Here is a 16,936-nt window from a genome sequence, read left to right as displayed (position 1 = left end):
TTCAGTATTTTACTCTGGAAATGTGGGCATATATGTTGTTTTAATTTTATTTTGTTATAATAATGTTGGAAAAACGTCTGAGTGAAAAGCTCTTTACATATTGATTGTTTTTAGGACAGAGAATTTCTGGAAATGTACATTTAACAGAGCCTGTTAGTTGGCCTGTGGGTTAAGAATTGTCCCTGTGGACTTGTGACAAAGTGTCCTTATTGCTGCAGATAGCTCGATGATATTAAATGTAGGATGAACCTCATCCCATGGTTTGTCGGTATCCCAGCAACCCATGGAAAGATAATCGTGAACTGTCTACACCTGCAGTTCATGCAAACACAGACTTATGCACTGGACGTGGGTGGGCTGGGGAGGAGGAGATGATGAACTCAGTTTGAAATGCTCCTTTCCAATCCAGCAAGGAGTAAAACATAATCTAAGTGATGCAGGAGCCCAGCGCTGGAAGACGCACCAGAAAGTGGGGGAACAAGTTCTTCTCATGGCATGAGGTTCTGCTTGACCCCCTCCCAGGATGAGGACACCCTCCCTGCACAGAGCAGCCTCTGTATCATCAAAGGATAAAGAAACTGTATCATGGCAACAAGAGGATGGATAAGCCACGGTGCCCCCGAGGCCCTCTCTAAGGAAGTGGATGTAAGATGGTCAGTTTTTCCATTTCACAGCAGAGAAAGGTGAGAAGCGTGGACAGACACTCAGAAATGGGGATTCATAGCAAAAGAACTTAAACTCAATGTACCCTGTAAGCAAGAGGACCTGGTGCAAAGTGAGGAAGGATTTGTGTCTCTCTCATTCTCTGCCTCAGCCAATGACTCAGAGCTAGGAGTGTAGTGGAGCCAGCAGGCACCAGCTGGAGAGAGCTGAATGGTAAGTATTCAGAAATTTTGCAAACCGGTTTGGTAACTTGAAACTGGCCATGATGGGAGTATTTACAGCATGGAAATCAGCAAACTACATATCACAGCTTTTTCCCCTAGCCCCCTTGGAAATCTGATTTATCACCTTACCATAGCTCAGATCCAAAGCTTCTTTTCTGATTTCTCTCCCAAATTCCAGACCCATTGTTGGTAACTGCATTCAGAACATTGCTACTCAAATTCATTAGGTTCGAAAGAGAACTCATCATATTGTCTCCTATGTATGCTCTTACTGTTGTTAACAATTTATCATCTTAACATCAAAACTCAAAACCTCACAATCATGTTGAACACTGCTCATTGAAAACAAGAAGAATAAAAGGGGAAAAAAGGAGGAGGAGAATTATTTGAGAGACATTAATTTCTTAATGCATTATGTCAGCTCTTTTAATAAGCTCACAACATCTCTTAAAAGCGGTTATTACTGCAATTCTGCGGAGGGAAAACTGAAGTTCAGGGGAGTTTTGTGACTCAACCAAACTTTCACAGCTAATAAATTTCAGAACTATTATTTGAATCCAGAGCCCTCTGAGTACAAAATGCACTCAAACCCATGTGCCATATTTCTAACCAATCAGTTGCTAAGTTCAGCCCCTTAGGACTTTTTTTCATTGTTTTTATGGAAGTATTATTTACATATAATTAAATGCACAAATCTTAAATGTACATTCACTGTGTGGACAAATATATACACTTGAGTCAACTCATACTCCTTTCAAAATACATTTCCATCACCCCCCAAATTTTCTTCCTTCCTTATTCCAGAGAGTAAACATTGCTTTAATCCATTTCATCATAAATGAGTTTTGTCTGTTCTAGAACTTCATATAAATAAGATCATAAGGTATGTACTCTTTTGTGGAAGTTTTCTTTAGCTCAGTTGTTTGAGAATTATCTATATTATTCATGTATATCAGTATTTTTGTGTTTTTTTAATTGTGAGTAATATGCCATGGCAAGGATAAATCAATGTTTTTTTATCCACTCTTTTATTGACGGACATATGAATGATTGGCTATTATGTTTAAGGCTGCTATGAACATTCTTATACAAGTCTTTTTGTTGACATATGTGTTCATTTCTTTGAGAGTAAAACCTAAAATTATACGAGCTAACCCATAGGTTAGGTGTATTTTTACCTATAAGAGAAACTGTCAGACCGATTTCCAAAGTCATTTTATCATTTTATATTTTGACAAGCAGTATATGATGATTCTAGTTGTTCTACTTCTTTGTCAACACTTAGTATTGTCAGTCTAAGTTTAGTCATCCAGTGAGTGTGTGGTGATAACTCATTGGCTTTAATTTACATTTCCCTGATGACATTTCCTTAATGATGTAAAATGTGGACCTGGAGATCAAAGAAAACACAGGATTATCAGGAATATATCTTCATGACTTTAAAGTAGGCAAAAATTCATTTGACAGGAACCCAAAAGCACTAACTTTAAAAGTGTATATATATACACACATATATATACGACTTCATCAAAATTAAAACCTTAAGAAAATGGATAAACAAGCCATATTCTGGGATAAATATATACATACAAAGGACTTATAACCAGACTATAAAAACAACTCTTTCAACTCAAATTTTTTAAAAATCCAATGGGAAATTATGGGCAAAAGACTGACAGGCACTTCACAAAAGAAGATATGCAATGGCTAAAAAGCACATGAGAATATTTATCATAACACTTCATCTTTACTTTTTGAGGAGCCAGTCATTTTGCATTTTGTACTACAGTTTATGTAAGTATAACTCCCAACCTGAACTGTAAGCCACTTGAAAGCACAATGAATATTTGAGGCATCTTTGTACCCCCAGGGTACATACACATGTGGAGATGGAATAGGCTCACAAATATTCTTAAATCGTTGACCAAATGATTTAACAAAGTCTGTCTTAAGTCATTTTAGCTGGCTGTCAATATTGTAAGCAAGTGATGCAGTAATATTAGAGCAGTGCCAAGAGAGAAGAAATAAAACAGATCAGCTTAGAAGACTAAGCCTAAGAGGTGGAAAAAAGTGTTTCCCACAGGCAGATGAAATGACATTTCAAGGGTTAGTGTAAAATGTAAGAGGAAATAAGTTTAGTAGAATGAAATGACATGGGTAATGTGAAACAAAGCTTTCCAAAATTAAGACACCTACTCTTTTGCATGGGCAACCCATCTCTGTGTGGGTAATTTTGCATCTATGAAAGCCCAGGGGAAGCTATCAGACCAAAACAGGAAGCTGTGCATGTGCTCTCAGGCGGAAGTCTCCAAGACATGCCTCTTGTGTACTCTGATGTGCATCCTGCTTGCCTGAAAACTCAGATTCCTTGTCAAAAAAATAGACCCAGAAAATGCACACGGCATCATTACTGCATTACAATAGTGTTTTCAGATTCTAGTGACATCTTGGAATTCCCAGCATGCCATAATTTTAACTCCTATAGGGTATGTCCTCCTTGAAATAAAATTTGTTCACTGGGGCACTTGTGACTGAGTTGTGTGAAACTTGCTCATCCCCACGATTCATGAAATATTCATGTTCAATATTTACAGTAATTCTGAAAGGAATTTTCTAGAAGTAGAGGCTTACTCAAATCATATTCATAATTATTTTAAAATAATAATGCACTCTCTGTTCCAGATGATGACCTCAAGAACCAGTTCTTTTCAGGAAAAAAAAAATCCCTGAATATATTCCAATGATCTTATTTCTGTCCCAGATTTCAAACTAATTTGCATAAATCATTCAGTTCCCATTTATTGGGTTTTTTTTTTCCTTTCCTGATCAGCACTTTGACATATGTAGAAATTCTTACCAATAAGAGCAATTTTCACGATTTTTCCTTTTTGTGATTCTCAGGAGGGAAAAAAAAGAAACTTACTGAATAAATTAAATTACATTTCATGACTAGAGCAGTAAACAAGAGGATTGATTAGAGGGACACTCTGGGTGGGGTTCACACAGGTCCTGGGAAAAGAAGGAAAAACAGAATTTTTTTTTTGAAGAGGGAAGAGTTAAAGGATTCAGAAGACCCTAAAAAATGACATCCCAGAATTATAAATAGTGTGTGTGTATGTGTGGCCGTGTGTGTGTATATGTCTGTGTGTGTTTATGGATGTGGAGAAAGAAGGTGTATGAGAGTCAGAGAAAAGAAAAGCTTAAGTGAAAATTATAGTTTTGCCAGAAAAACCTTGGAGTAAACATATTTATCCCCATTCAAGCAAAACACACCCAGATAATTAGCAGAACCCCTTAAATAATACGACCTCACCTGAGATGCCACCTCAGAAGCATTATTCTCCAATGGAATAGAGCCATCTAAAACACACACACTTTAACACCAGACCTGACGCCATAGTAATAAACGTAGGGAAGGAAGGAGAAGATGGAAATAGCAAAATGGCAGAATCCTCTTAAACACATTGGGTGGACATACTTACAACCTTCAAACCACTCTCTTGAGTTCAAACCACTTCTTTCTCAAGTTTTCTCAATGAAAAGCTAAAAAGAAAAATAAGTACTGGTGGTCAGGATTGGGAGAGGACAAAAAGAAAATGGTTCAAAATTCTAGAATGACATCAAGGTAAAGGCAAATTCATTCCAGTTATTCCATTCTGTGTCCTTCCAAATGTTAAATAGGCTGAGGATGCACGTTCAAGGGACTCCTCAGCTCTCTCCCTCTCTCAGGGCAACATTGGCTTTGATTTTTTAACAAATTTGATGCATTCCTATTAAAGATATATTCCTATTAAAGATATATCATTCCTTAGATCTGTCATATTTTCTAAATGCTCAAGGAGAGCCTGTTATGTAAAGGATCTCCCTAGTGTATAGATCTAAGTTCCAATTCTGACATTTCGGACTTCTCTAAAATGCAGCCTATCAGAATAGTATTCCATCTCAGAACTACTGACTTCATCTGCTACACCTGAATGTCATTTTTATATTTTAATTCAGATTCTTCTTGTGACTATCTGTTTCTAAGTTGAATTTTTTGGTTGGTTTAAAGCATTTATATCCTTTCGCATCTCTTCTTTAAGATGCTTAGTTTAGCATCTAACATTTTCCCAGCAGGGTTTTCTTCATGCATAATTCTTTGGCACCCCAGGCGCCAGGCTCTGAAACAGTTGTTGGGCTTTCTCTGGTCCCCAAACTTTCCAAAGGAATATGGGTAACTTGGGAGTCTCCTGAAGGATTTGGTGCCTGGGGTAATGTGTGCTGTTTGTTTAGTGAATTAGCACCTCAGAAAAAGATGTAAAGAAGGTTTTCCTGATGGCGTGGAAAGCAGAGGCAGGAAGCCTAGTCAATTTACTTTGGTACTATTTGGTACTTTGTCAGCACGAGCCACGTTTTCGACTCCGGCTTGAAATTGATAACCTTGATGTTTTTAGCCGGCGTTGACACTGTTTAAGTTATGATTTAGGAGATTTCAGTCGGAATCCATGATCCATGCGGTTTATTTGGTCATAGAAGATTCTAATGCCTGTCTGGCTCCTTTGTGCTCCCTTGCAGGGGTGTGGAGCAAATTTTTTAGGGACCTCAGTTCTGATGTAGATTTTTTTTAAATTCTGTGCTATGGCAATAAATCTATAATGACTATTTTAAGACCTAAATACATGAAACATAAGTGGTGAAAAAAGACACCTGCATTAAGGTAGTACCAATAATAGCTACCAGCTACGTGATGCTAACTAGGGCACATCCACAAGACTAAGCTATTTATATACACCTAATCTTTATAATAATGTTATAACTTAGGTAACATTATTTATATTTTACAGGTAAAGAAACGGGGCGTTTACATTGCTGAAAGTATATTGCCTTGACTCCAAAGCCTAGGTTTTTGACCAGTACACTATACTGCTGCTTTCTGTAATACATTTAAGTATACTTTGAAAAGGTATCACACTCTATAAGTATTAGGTGATATTATCATGGCGTTGGAGAAGAGTCTTAATCTCGTACTATTCTTACTGCTACTCTCTAAAGGAAGAAATGCCTTAAAGTGGTTTGAATGGTACAGCCTTCCTTGTGAGTCATTTAAGTGAGTGTAGTTAGACCTTTCGGGATTAGGTGCAGGAATACTTCAAAACTAGTGTTTTACAATTTCGAGAACTCAAGATATGGACCTATGTCATCAGAAGCCGGTTACCCGCTCCTGAGTGCGGAAAAGGAAAAGCCTCAGCAAGAAAATAACAAACAGAACAGCTACTTCCAGGCTGATGATGGTCTAAGAGACGCCTACATATTTCTGCTGTGGCTGCAAAGAAAACATTTGCATTCTGAGAGCACTTCAAAACGGGTTCAGGTATCTGCCCCTTGGAAGATACCTATATGTTAAAATCTCTAAGATTTTGTTTCTGGAACACCACAAGTGAAAGACATCAGTTTCCATCATCCATTACTGTTATTTTGAAGTGAGATATCGATTGAAGGTCAAAGGCCAAGACTCTGGAAGCAGAAACCTCAAACAGTGTGTTTAGTATTTCCATAATACCTCTCCAGCTTGTGCGAATATGACATTTCATAGTTTAAGGGTTATGGTTTCCTGATATATCTCTATGGAAGAAATATTATATGTCAGTGTTCCCTGAAACAGAAATACACATCACTGTTGAGACACAAGAATGCTTTTGCTAACAAGTTGATAATTTGGGCAGCAATAAACAATTGCAAGTTATCAATAATTGCTTTATTAAGCAAACAGATTTCAGCAATATCTCTCCAGTAAAATATTGCTTTCATGATATCAACCCTTTATTTTTTTATTTTTTATTGAAGTATAGTTGATTTACAATGTTGTGTTAGTTTCTGATGTACAGCAAAGTGATTCAGTTATACATATACATATATATTCTCTTCCATTGTAGGTTATTACAAGATATCAAATATAGTTCCCTGTGCTATACAGTAGGTTCTCGTTGTTTATCTATTTTATATATGTGTATCTGCTAATCCCAAACTTCTAATTTATCCCTCCCTCCTTCCCCTTTCATAACCATAAGTTTGTTTTCTATGCATAACATTGATCCTTTAGCTGAAAAGGGGAATTAATCTATTGTTGAGGCAACTAGAACGATCTTAATTATAGCTGTGAATTTGGTCTCATCCATAGACTGGGGGAACTACTTTGTTCATCTCAATGGATTCTCGAACTTCCTCTTTCTCTCACTCTCTCTTTCTCTCTCAATTAGAGTCCTTTACCTGTCATATCATCATCCCCAAATACAGGCTTGCAAATCAAAATGAACCTGACATGGTGGGACAATATGTTTAATTTGTGAAAAAAAAAATGTAGGATGAAAGCAATGTATGATGCAGACCAAATTCTGAGGTCATCCACCCAGTTGCTCATCTAAGGATCATAGAGCTATTGATACTTTGGGTTGTCAGAAACAACAAACAACAAAAATGCTACAATATAAATGATTAAAAGGAGTGGAAGGATGGTCTTCAAAAATTTTGTTCAACAAAAAGTTTAAAAACATGAGACAAAATATCAAAGAAAGTAAAATAAGGATGAAAAATGTATAACAAGTACATGTCGTTCAAATTTGATGTTTACTCATATACTTGTTGATATCACAAAAGAAAAGATGCTCATTTTATAGGCCATTATTAAATATGTCATTAAAATCAAAACAACAAAATAAAGAAGAGTCCTCAGGCCCGAGTTGATGTAGTAAATGTCTATTAATGCATTCAAATATCTACCCCGTCTACAATGCTTTGGAGCCAGCACGATTACACACAGCCTCTGTCACTTGAAAGGGATGGCAATACATCCTTCTTGATAAGGTAAGCTACCTGTGATCACACACCTTCAGGAGAGAGCAGATGGGGTGTGTTTGGGTGAGAAAGGTGACTAAGCCAATTTGGGCACCATCCAAGCCAAGAGTATCTCAAGAATTGGAATTGGAATATGGATCAGAGCTACAGTGTATAACTGAGTTCTATCCTTTTTTGATTTTTAAATTCTTATGAAAAAACTGAGCAGAGAAGCTGTCCACAGTCCTCTCTTTCAGCACTTTTATTTCCTCTACCCTAAGGAAGTCTAATTTATTGTTGTATGCAATTCTAACTTGTTTTGTGTCATTACCAATTTATCCCATTTTGTTTTAAATTGTACTCTGCTTTGTTCTGGAGGGGAAACCTTGAAAATTTCAACCTCCCCAAGGACACTGTGATGGAGAATCCATGGTAGGTTGTGTAACTCCTATCAGCCTCTATCTAGAGATATAGCTTGAAAGATCATAGAGTTTTGTGTAAATTATTATTCCTCAGTTAATGAGACAAGGGCTTTAACCAATTAACACACACATCTCAGCCTTTAAAACAATGTGGGAATGTCCTTAAAAGATTTCTGACAGAAATAGCGAAAACATTGTGTGTGTGTGTGTGTGTGTGTGTGTGTGTGTGTGTATGGGCACACATGTGTGCACATCCCTTGAAGTTTGGGTTAGAAGCTAGAAGGAGAGTTGAAAATTTAAAAAAAATAGGCAAAGTCTTAAAAGTCTAAGTACTGTTTTCAGCTTGAATCTTAAAGAAAGGTCTGAGTGGTTCATATTCTATCTAAAATGGTTTGTTCATAAATAATGAATGTTAGAAAGGCAGAATGCTGAAAGTCCCTCTACAACTGAAAGGAAATTTATGATCCCTTCAAAATTTTAAATCATTTCAGGCTGTGTAAAACATATACCTTTAGGTATTATTCTTGATCTAAGTTCTACTCTGCAAGCTTACTAGCATTATATTCCTTATAAGGCAGAGTTAATCAACCTCAGCACGACTGATATTTTGGACCCGATAATTTTTTGTTGTCAGAGGCTTTCCTGTGAATTGTAGGACGTTTAGCAACATTCCTGGTCTCTATCCACTAGATTCTAATAGCAACCACACCATCACTTGTGAGAATCAAAAATGTTTCCAGACATTGCCAAATGCCCCTTGGGAAAAATAGGGACAAAATCATCCCAGCTGAGAACCACTGATATAAGAATAACGATGTAGGGCATGTGTGGCCCAGAGTGGCGGGGTGGCTGGTCTTACTAAAAAAACTAACATAAGATAATTTCACAGTTTCATTTGGTATTGTACATTGAAAAACATGGCCACAACAGTTGGCATCTCCTAAGGGGTCAAGTGTATTTTACCTCCTTTCGAATCTGGCCTTGCCTTGTAAAGAGCTTTGACAAAAAAAAGTGCATACATGGCATTATGTGACATCTGAAGCTAGGTCTTTCAGCTTCCAATTTGCTGTCTTAGAGAGCTGCCCCGGGACCGCCATGTAAGGAAGCCAGGCTAGCCTCCTGGAAGATGAAAGGCCATGTGAAAGAAAAACAAGGTTCTTCAACCGACCGCAAGGACCAACTGCCTGACATGTGAATGGAGCCCTCTTGGGCCTTGCAGGCCAGCTGATCCTCAAGCTAATTCAGCCTCATAAGTGAACCTGGGTGAAATCAGCAGAGAAAATAACCAACCTAATTCTAGAATCAAGGGAAATAAGCAATCATTCTTGTTTTAAGTCTCTAAGTTTCAGGGTGGTTTCTGATGCAGGCTAGGCTACCATGTAGCAAGGACTAACATGGTAGCATAGCCTGGACTCAATGTATGCTGCTATCAAGAGACTCCTACGTGAAAGATGGTGGCTCAGATCCAGAGAAGTGAATGACTTCCGGTTAGAGCCATGAAGACATGGTTCCTGGTGACCTCGGAGACTTAACACAGCTTCTCCAGAGCACACATGTAGAATAGATACTAACTTTTCAGGACTTCATTCAATTCAATTAGGAAAAAGTGCATTTATACAGTATCAGCAATGTACAAAGTACATAAGGGGAGGAGAGGGGAAGCTATCATTTTCTACCTGTTTTAAAGTAGGTTAAAACAAAATCTTGACAATTATTGTGAAAAGAAGTGAAACATGATGCTCTGGAACAAATAAAAATGCATACCTTAAACAAAGAATGATTGTGGTGGGGGGCTGTATTGATCACTTGTCAACTTGGCTAGTTTGGAAGGATTTTCCCAGAATCTCCCACTTATGGTTCTAGCTGGAAGTTGACCAAAAGAGAAATTCGCACGAGGTTTTTGAAAGGTGTAGGGGAAGCTGTAGCCATCATGCCCTGAAGGTTTTCACAGTTAGATGCAGAGATGCCAATGGATTCTGCCATGTTCTTTCTTCATCCCCCACCATGGGTCCAGCTCTTCTTCCCAACTGCTGGTCCTGCTGACCAGCAGCTACCCCAAGCTAGACTTCCTGTTGGCTCTCCTTAGTAATTTAACTTCAGCATCTGGACGTGCTTAGCTTCCAGATTTTCCTGTAAGTTATCACTGGTCCTCTTGTATAGTGTATCAGAAGGGGGCTGGCTGGTGGTTTCTATCTGATCTTTCAACTCATCCTTTTGGACTTCTCTCCAACTTCTCCCCATTTGTGTAGTGTCTTCCTATAATAGATTCTTTATATCATGATACTCATAGTGATTTTGACTTCCCCGTGGAAACCTGGGAGATAGGATATCACAAACAGTTCAGAAAGAGGAAATTCTGAGAATAGATTTTGCTCTGGCATTTTCTATGGGATCACACTTAATTTTGAGAAGCCGTTTGTTTGACTTCCTAGCATCAGTGATGGTGGAAAATGTCCCTATGTTTATCAGGTACACACAGTCCCCTCATTCTTCACCTAGTCATGGAGAACCAGAGTTTGGAAGAAACCATTAAAATCACTCGTGCTCCTTAGTTGTTCCAGTTATAAATCCAGGAGGACCCAAGAGGTAGCAAAGGGGATTAATACACTGTCTAAAGAGATAAAGATCTCATGGGCAAAACCTGTATTAAGGAGCAGTAATCATAGCATTTTTTTAAAATCAGAAGTAGAGAAAAAGTAATATCAGATATTTAGTGAGACAAGATAATGTTTATGGCATTCGAAGGGAGATGTATCTCAGAAATAATTTAAATAGGTTTCAATACCTGTCATAAATACCAAAATACCAAAAGAAAACTCTGTTGGCAAATGTAACGTTGAGAGGTATGAATCAGTAAAGGATAAAAAATTTTCTGTAAGACAAATTGAAATGTGTCAGGGAGAAATAAATGCTATGAGGTCCATGCTTAGTAAAATTGAGTGTTGGACTTTGGAAAGCATTGTATGTGCAAAAAATTTACAGTGTTCATGGTGTCTTTCATAATGGTTAGATGGAATTTTCAAATTATAAAAATGAGCTGCAAGACTAGAGTTCTGAACTATAGATAATTTTTTAAGCTCAATGGATCAAGTCAAACATATGCTACTTGTTTTCACTTATGTTTGGCTCTAAATGGTTAACTCTGTGCCAGATTGGAGGGAAGATCGACCTAGACTCTAGGGGACATCAGAAATCCCCTGGGGCTTGCTGAATATATGCCCTCTGGGCCCACCTCCAGACATTCAATAGATCCTGAGTGGAATCAGGAAATTTCTGCTGTTTGAAAGATTCCAGGTGATTATGACCTAGATACTCTAAGATCACACCTTGAAAAACAGTTATCTGGACCCAGTAGAATGGGTCCTCAGGCTCTGTGCTGAGTATACCAAGTGAAAATATCTAAATGTTATTTTTAAAGTATAAAAATACCACATCACGTCCCATATGACACTTTGCTGAAGAAAACATACCATTTGCATTGTTTCCAAGTAAGATGCATGAGGCTCATTATTTGTGCACGCATGTGTGTGTGTGTGTGTGAACATCCTGCATTGATGCTCCTGAGGCTGTTGGCATCTCTGTCTCAGATGTGAAGGCATGAGGGTCTCAAATTTGGAGCCGATGCAAGAAGATGGCCGCAGACCAAAGCAGAATTTTTCTCCCATTAGAGTACTGCTAATTCCAAAGAAATGTATAAAATTACTCATGTGAATGTATTGACCAAGAAAAATCTACATTTTTTTCCTAAGAAGCATATTTAGGAAAATTAAGGACAACTTTAGTTCACTATGAAGAGTTTACTTTTGGCAAAAGGGGAAAATGTTGAAACATCCAGCTTTCAAAAATGGCAAAGGAGTTCACATTTTGTATTTAAGGGTTTGGCAATAATTCAGATGTGGAACAGGATATCAATCATCCACACGTGACATCTCAAATTTTCCTATTTTTTCGTGAGTGGAAAAGTCATTGTATTTAACAAGGATAAGTGTTTCAAACGTTCCCTCTTACATCTTTGCTTGTAGACTTTCTTCCCTCTGTCTGAAATGCCTTCCCTGCACCTTCTTCTCTTAACTAAATCCTGCTTTTGCCAGAGATTTAGCTCAACTCCACCTCCCCAGGGGGCTTTCCTTGAAATGCACCCCCATCCCTACCCCCTTACCCTCCTACACAGTCTCAGTACGGTCTCTTCCCTCCATCACTGCCCTGTGACTCTGATGTCTCCAACACCTTTGGCTCCACCAACAACCTGTGAGTTCAGTGAGATCGAAAACCTCGTCCTCTTCATATCTATTTCTAAGCAAATAGTAAGTGTTAAAAAATCTGCATAATAAGTGGATTTTAAAAATTGAAATTATTAACATTTGGTAAATCCTAATGAAACATAACATTAGTGCCTGAGTGTTAGTTGCACGTATACAAAAAATGCAGGAGGTCATTAGTTGCAAGATGTGTAACTACACCATAATAACATACATAATACATACATAATAACAAACATAATAACATACTGCACACCCACAGCAGCAAACACCTACAGGGACACTTAACTAAGAGTAGTAGGACCTATGACCTGCTATTTTGAACAGCTACAAAGTGTGATCAGAATTTGTTTTCCCCATTACACTGCAACACACACACACACATGCAGACACACACTCAAAAGGCAATGAAGTTTCCTGATCCTTCTGTTTGTTCTGTCTAGCACCTAGCACAGAGATGAGCAAACATCAATGTTCCTATTTCCTTTGCTCTTATTAATAGGAACAGTTTAGTATTTATTCTTTGATATAAGTGTACAGATTCTCCTAACCAAAATTTAGAAAACAAATAAGTACCTGATTTTCAAAGAAAAGGCATAAAATGTTTCCTTCCATTGATTTATTTATTTAAAATAGAACTTTATCACTTAAGTTGTATTGCTTATTTGGGAACAATTTTACATTTGTTTTTACTGTTCAAAACTTTTTAAAAGTGCAGATTGCTTACTTGTTTTGTGTTCTTTTTTCCCACTGCAAGTTGAGCTGTGCAACACTTAATCTGTGATTAAGAAAATGAATTTTGCTTTTAATCAATTAAATTTAAAAGTTGGCATATGAAGCTCATAGCTCCTTAAAAGAATGACTTAATAAAGAAGCAGTAGTTTAATATTTAGACAGTGAGACAATAATCAGAAAATAATAAAAACAGACATCTTTAAATAGATAAAAGTGACAATCTTATATAATGCATAGGTTTTATTCCAATAACTTCCAAAATTAATATCTCATGAATGAGTGAGTGCAAATCACCTTATTCAGTGCAATCAGACTGAACCTGCCGTCTTGACTAGAAAGCTATCACTGCAGAGGCATTTATATCCTAACAAACAAATATTGTTCAGGTAGGAAGATGAACACACGTGGGAAGGGAAACATGTACATATTTCAAATGAAAAACTGTTCCTTGAATTAAAAAAATAAAGAAGATTTCAGATAGTTTGAATCCTACATTCACCCCAAAATCCCTATGTCACTTTCTTCTTAATCTTAGTTCTTAATTCTTAATCTTCTATGTTAATTCTTAATCTTAATTCTTAATCTCATATCAAAAATATATTTTTGTCAATACAAATATTCCTGAGAATTCTGTACATTATATTATAGAAACAGTTTTTGTCTCACAGTTTATAGACTTAGAGATACGCATATGGGAAAACTCATTTTTACAAGAATATCTTAATTACATTAGGAAATTTTTTCCTTTTTTTCCCCGTTTTATTAAGATATAATTGATACACAGCATTGTATAAGTTTAAGGTATATAGTATAATGATTTGACTGACATATATTGTGAAATGATGACCACAATAAATTTAGTTATCCATCATCTCATATAGACACAAAAAAAAAGAAAGAAAAAATTTTTTTCTTACAATGAGAACTTTTAGGATTTCCCCTCTTAACAACTTTCAAATATACCATACAGCATTGTTAACTATAGTCATTGTGTTGTACATTACATCGCCAGCTCCCACTTTTGGTAACCGCAAATCTGATCTCTTTTCTATGACTTGTTTAGATTCCACCTACAAGTGAAGTCATACGGTGTTTGTCTTTCTCTGACTTATTTCACTTAACATAATGCACTCAAGTTCCATTCGTACTATTGCAAATGGCAGAATTTCCTTCTTTTTTATGCCTGAATATTATTTCTTTGTCTATATATTCCACAACTTCTTTAATCATTCATCTGTTGATGAACACAGGCTGTTTCCATATCTTGGCTCTTGTAAATAATGTTGCGAGAAACACGTGACTGCAGATATATTTTTGAGTCTTCGTACATTAGGGAAATTCTGAAAGAAACAATTGAAAGACATTTTCATAATACATTGTCATGCCCCCATTTCCTTGATGAGCCCATCCACCCACATCACTGATCTACTGTATCTATACTACTAACTCATCCATTTAAATTTCAACACCTGCTCCACATCTGTTTTGCCAGGATGACTTCAGTGCTTCACCATACATAGGACTATGAGTACAGCAAGTATTTTTACTACTTTTATCACTACACTTTTTATTACATTTTCCCAGTGCCGACCTTTCTAGTCAGAGAAATGTGACTTTGTCTCTAAATTCTACTACTATAGTAATGGGGTCATCCTTGACCCTTAGGTCAAGTTCTTCCAGGGAACATGGTGTTCTTAAACTACCCAGCACATATTTGGGAAAGAACTTTAAAATTTACCTTGAAGTTTAGGGATGAAATGACTCACCCTTTCAGTATCCCATCTGGCTACTTGGGTTCACAATTTGAAATTGATCGTGATCCAACACCACTAATACTCAAGTACCCACACAATCCTAATACAGCTTCAACTTCTAGCTGCCCCACGATCCATCCATTACACATGAAACATGTGATCTGAATCCATACAACATATTAAAGTAAAGTTATAGAAATTTACTGGCACACAGTGTGGATAAGAAAAAAGCAACAAAGCAATACAAAATACAAAAAGGTGGCCATTGTGGTTGTTGGTTAATGGTGTAGATCTTTACATGGGCGCTTATGCCATTTTTGAATATGCATATAGGGAAAGTATTGGGTCAGTTGTATCATGCCCCTCTTCCTGTCTCTGATATCAGTGCAAAAGTTCAGGTGATAATAATTTTTCTGGATGACAGCAATCAACTTCTAACTGGCTTTCCCTTTCCAATCCTGCCTTTTTCCTTTCATCCTCCATAATATTGACAAAAACACCTCCCTAAAAACTTTTAATCCCTTGCTAGCTCCCTACTGCCTATAAAATATAGTCATAACCCCTTCAGAAAGTATACAGAATAAAGCCTTAATAATGTGGCTCCAACTTGATCAGACCACCCCTCTCTCTTCTGTCTCCCGCCTTTTCCTGTGTGCCCCAGAAAAAGATGCTTCGTGTAGGAGGTGATCATGCATCTGCTTCATCCATCTAGTGACTAACATGGAACCTGACACATATCAGACACCAAAAGACAGAGTCCAGATTCAAGATGGTTGATGAAGACACTTAACTTCCTTCCTATTCCAAATCGCAAGGGGAGAAAATGAGGTAGAAATCTGTCCATGGCAGCACTGGAAGCACAGGAATAGTGCAAACAGTAAATGAGCTCAGGCAGGAAGTTGAGCATGATTTCAACATTGACCAATAGAATCCAATAGGGCTGAGGAATCTGTGCCCCAATACATGTTTTTTAAAAGGCTCTTATAAATTTTCATGATTTCCAATTATTTAGGATAATCTATTTTTTAGCATGGACACAACTGATGAACAAATTAGTGACCCAGAAGATCAAGCAGAGCAATTCTCTCATAATACACTGAAAAGATAAAGCTATGGAAGGTGTGAGGAAACTACCAGGAGAAATAAAGGATAGATTCAGAAGTTCCAGTTTCCATTTAATAGGGATTCCAATTCCAGGGAATGAAGAAGACGCAGGGTTGGAGTAATTAAAACAGAAAATTTCCCTGCACTGGAAAAAAAAAAAAAAAGATGTAAATATTTCGTTTGAAAGGGTTGATACTGCCAAGCTGGAACGTTCTCAACTTAGTGAAAATTCAGCTTCAATGATAAAGAGAAAATCACAACACTGAAATCACAAAAATATGAAAAGAGTTTCCTTCAGCTTCAAAGGAGTGGAGTTAGAATGAGAATGCAGATGTGTCATCCGCAAATCTGGATGCTATAATGGAAAAAGTTCCTCTCGGGTTCTGAGATTAAATTATTTTGAACCTAGAATTCTACATCCAGCAAAATTGCAAATCAAGTGTAAGAGCAAAAGAAAAACATTCAGAGGCACAGGAAGACTCGGACAGCTTAAGAGCCATAAGCTCTTTCTGTAAGAATTACTCAGTGCAATACTCAAACAAAGCAAAAAAATGATGTATATCATAAAGAGAAAAGCATAGGATAAAAGAAAAAGTAGTAAAAAAAAAAAAAAACCCAGCCTGTTAAACTCTTGATTTAGTTTAAATAATCATCATTAAGTGACTAAGACATCTAAGATAATTATACGATTCTTATGCTCTAGAAATTCCTAAATTCCTAAGTAAAATAACAAAGCAAAATTTTAGAAAGAGCAAATGGAAAAACATAAAATAAGAGGATATTATATTATATATCCCTTTATAACAATATTTGGGTAAATCTAGAAATCTAGATTCTAACGCCCTAGATTCTAGATTCCAGTGGGTCCATAATCTTGGATTGTAAAAGAAGTTATATCTTTATCTCCACTCACCTCTAACTGAAAGTTAGCTTGACCTTCAGTTATGAACCTAGGCAATAAACAT

Source organism: Delphinapterus leucas, chromosome 4, assembly GCF_059928025.1.
Source record: "Delphinapterus leucas isolate spDelLeu-1000000601 "Yukka" chromosome 4, BTC_Dleu_Yukka2, whole genome shotgun sequence".
NCBI classification, from domain to species: Eukaryota; Metazoa; Chordata; class Mammalia; order Artiodactyla; family Monodontidae; genus Delphinapterus; species Delphinapterus leucas.
Note: the sequence above shows the minus strand (reverse complement) of the source record.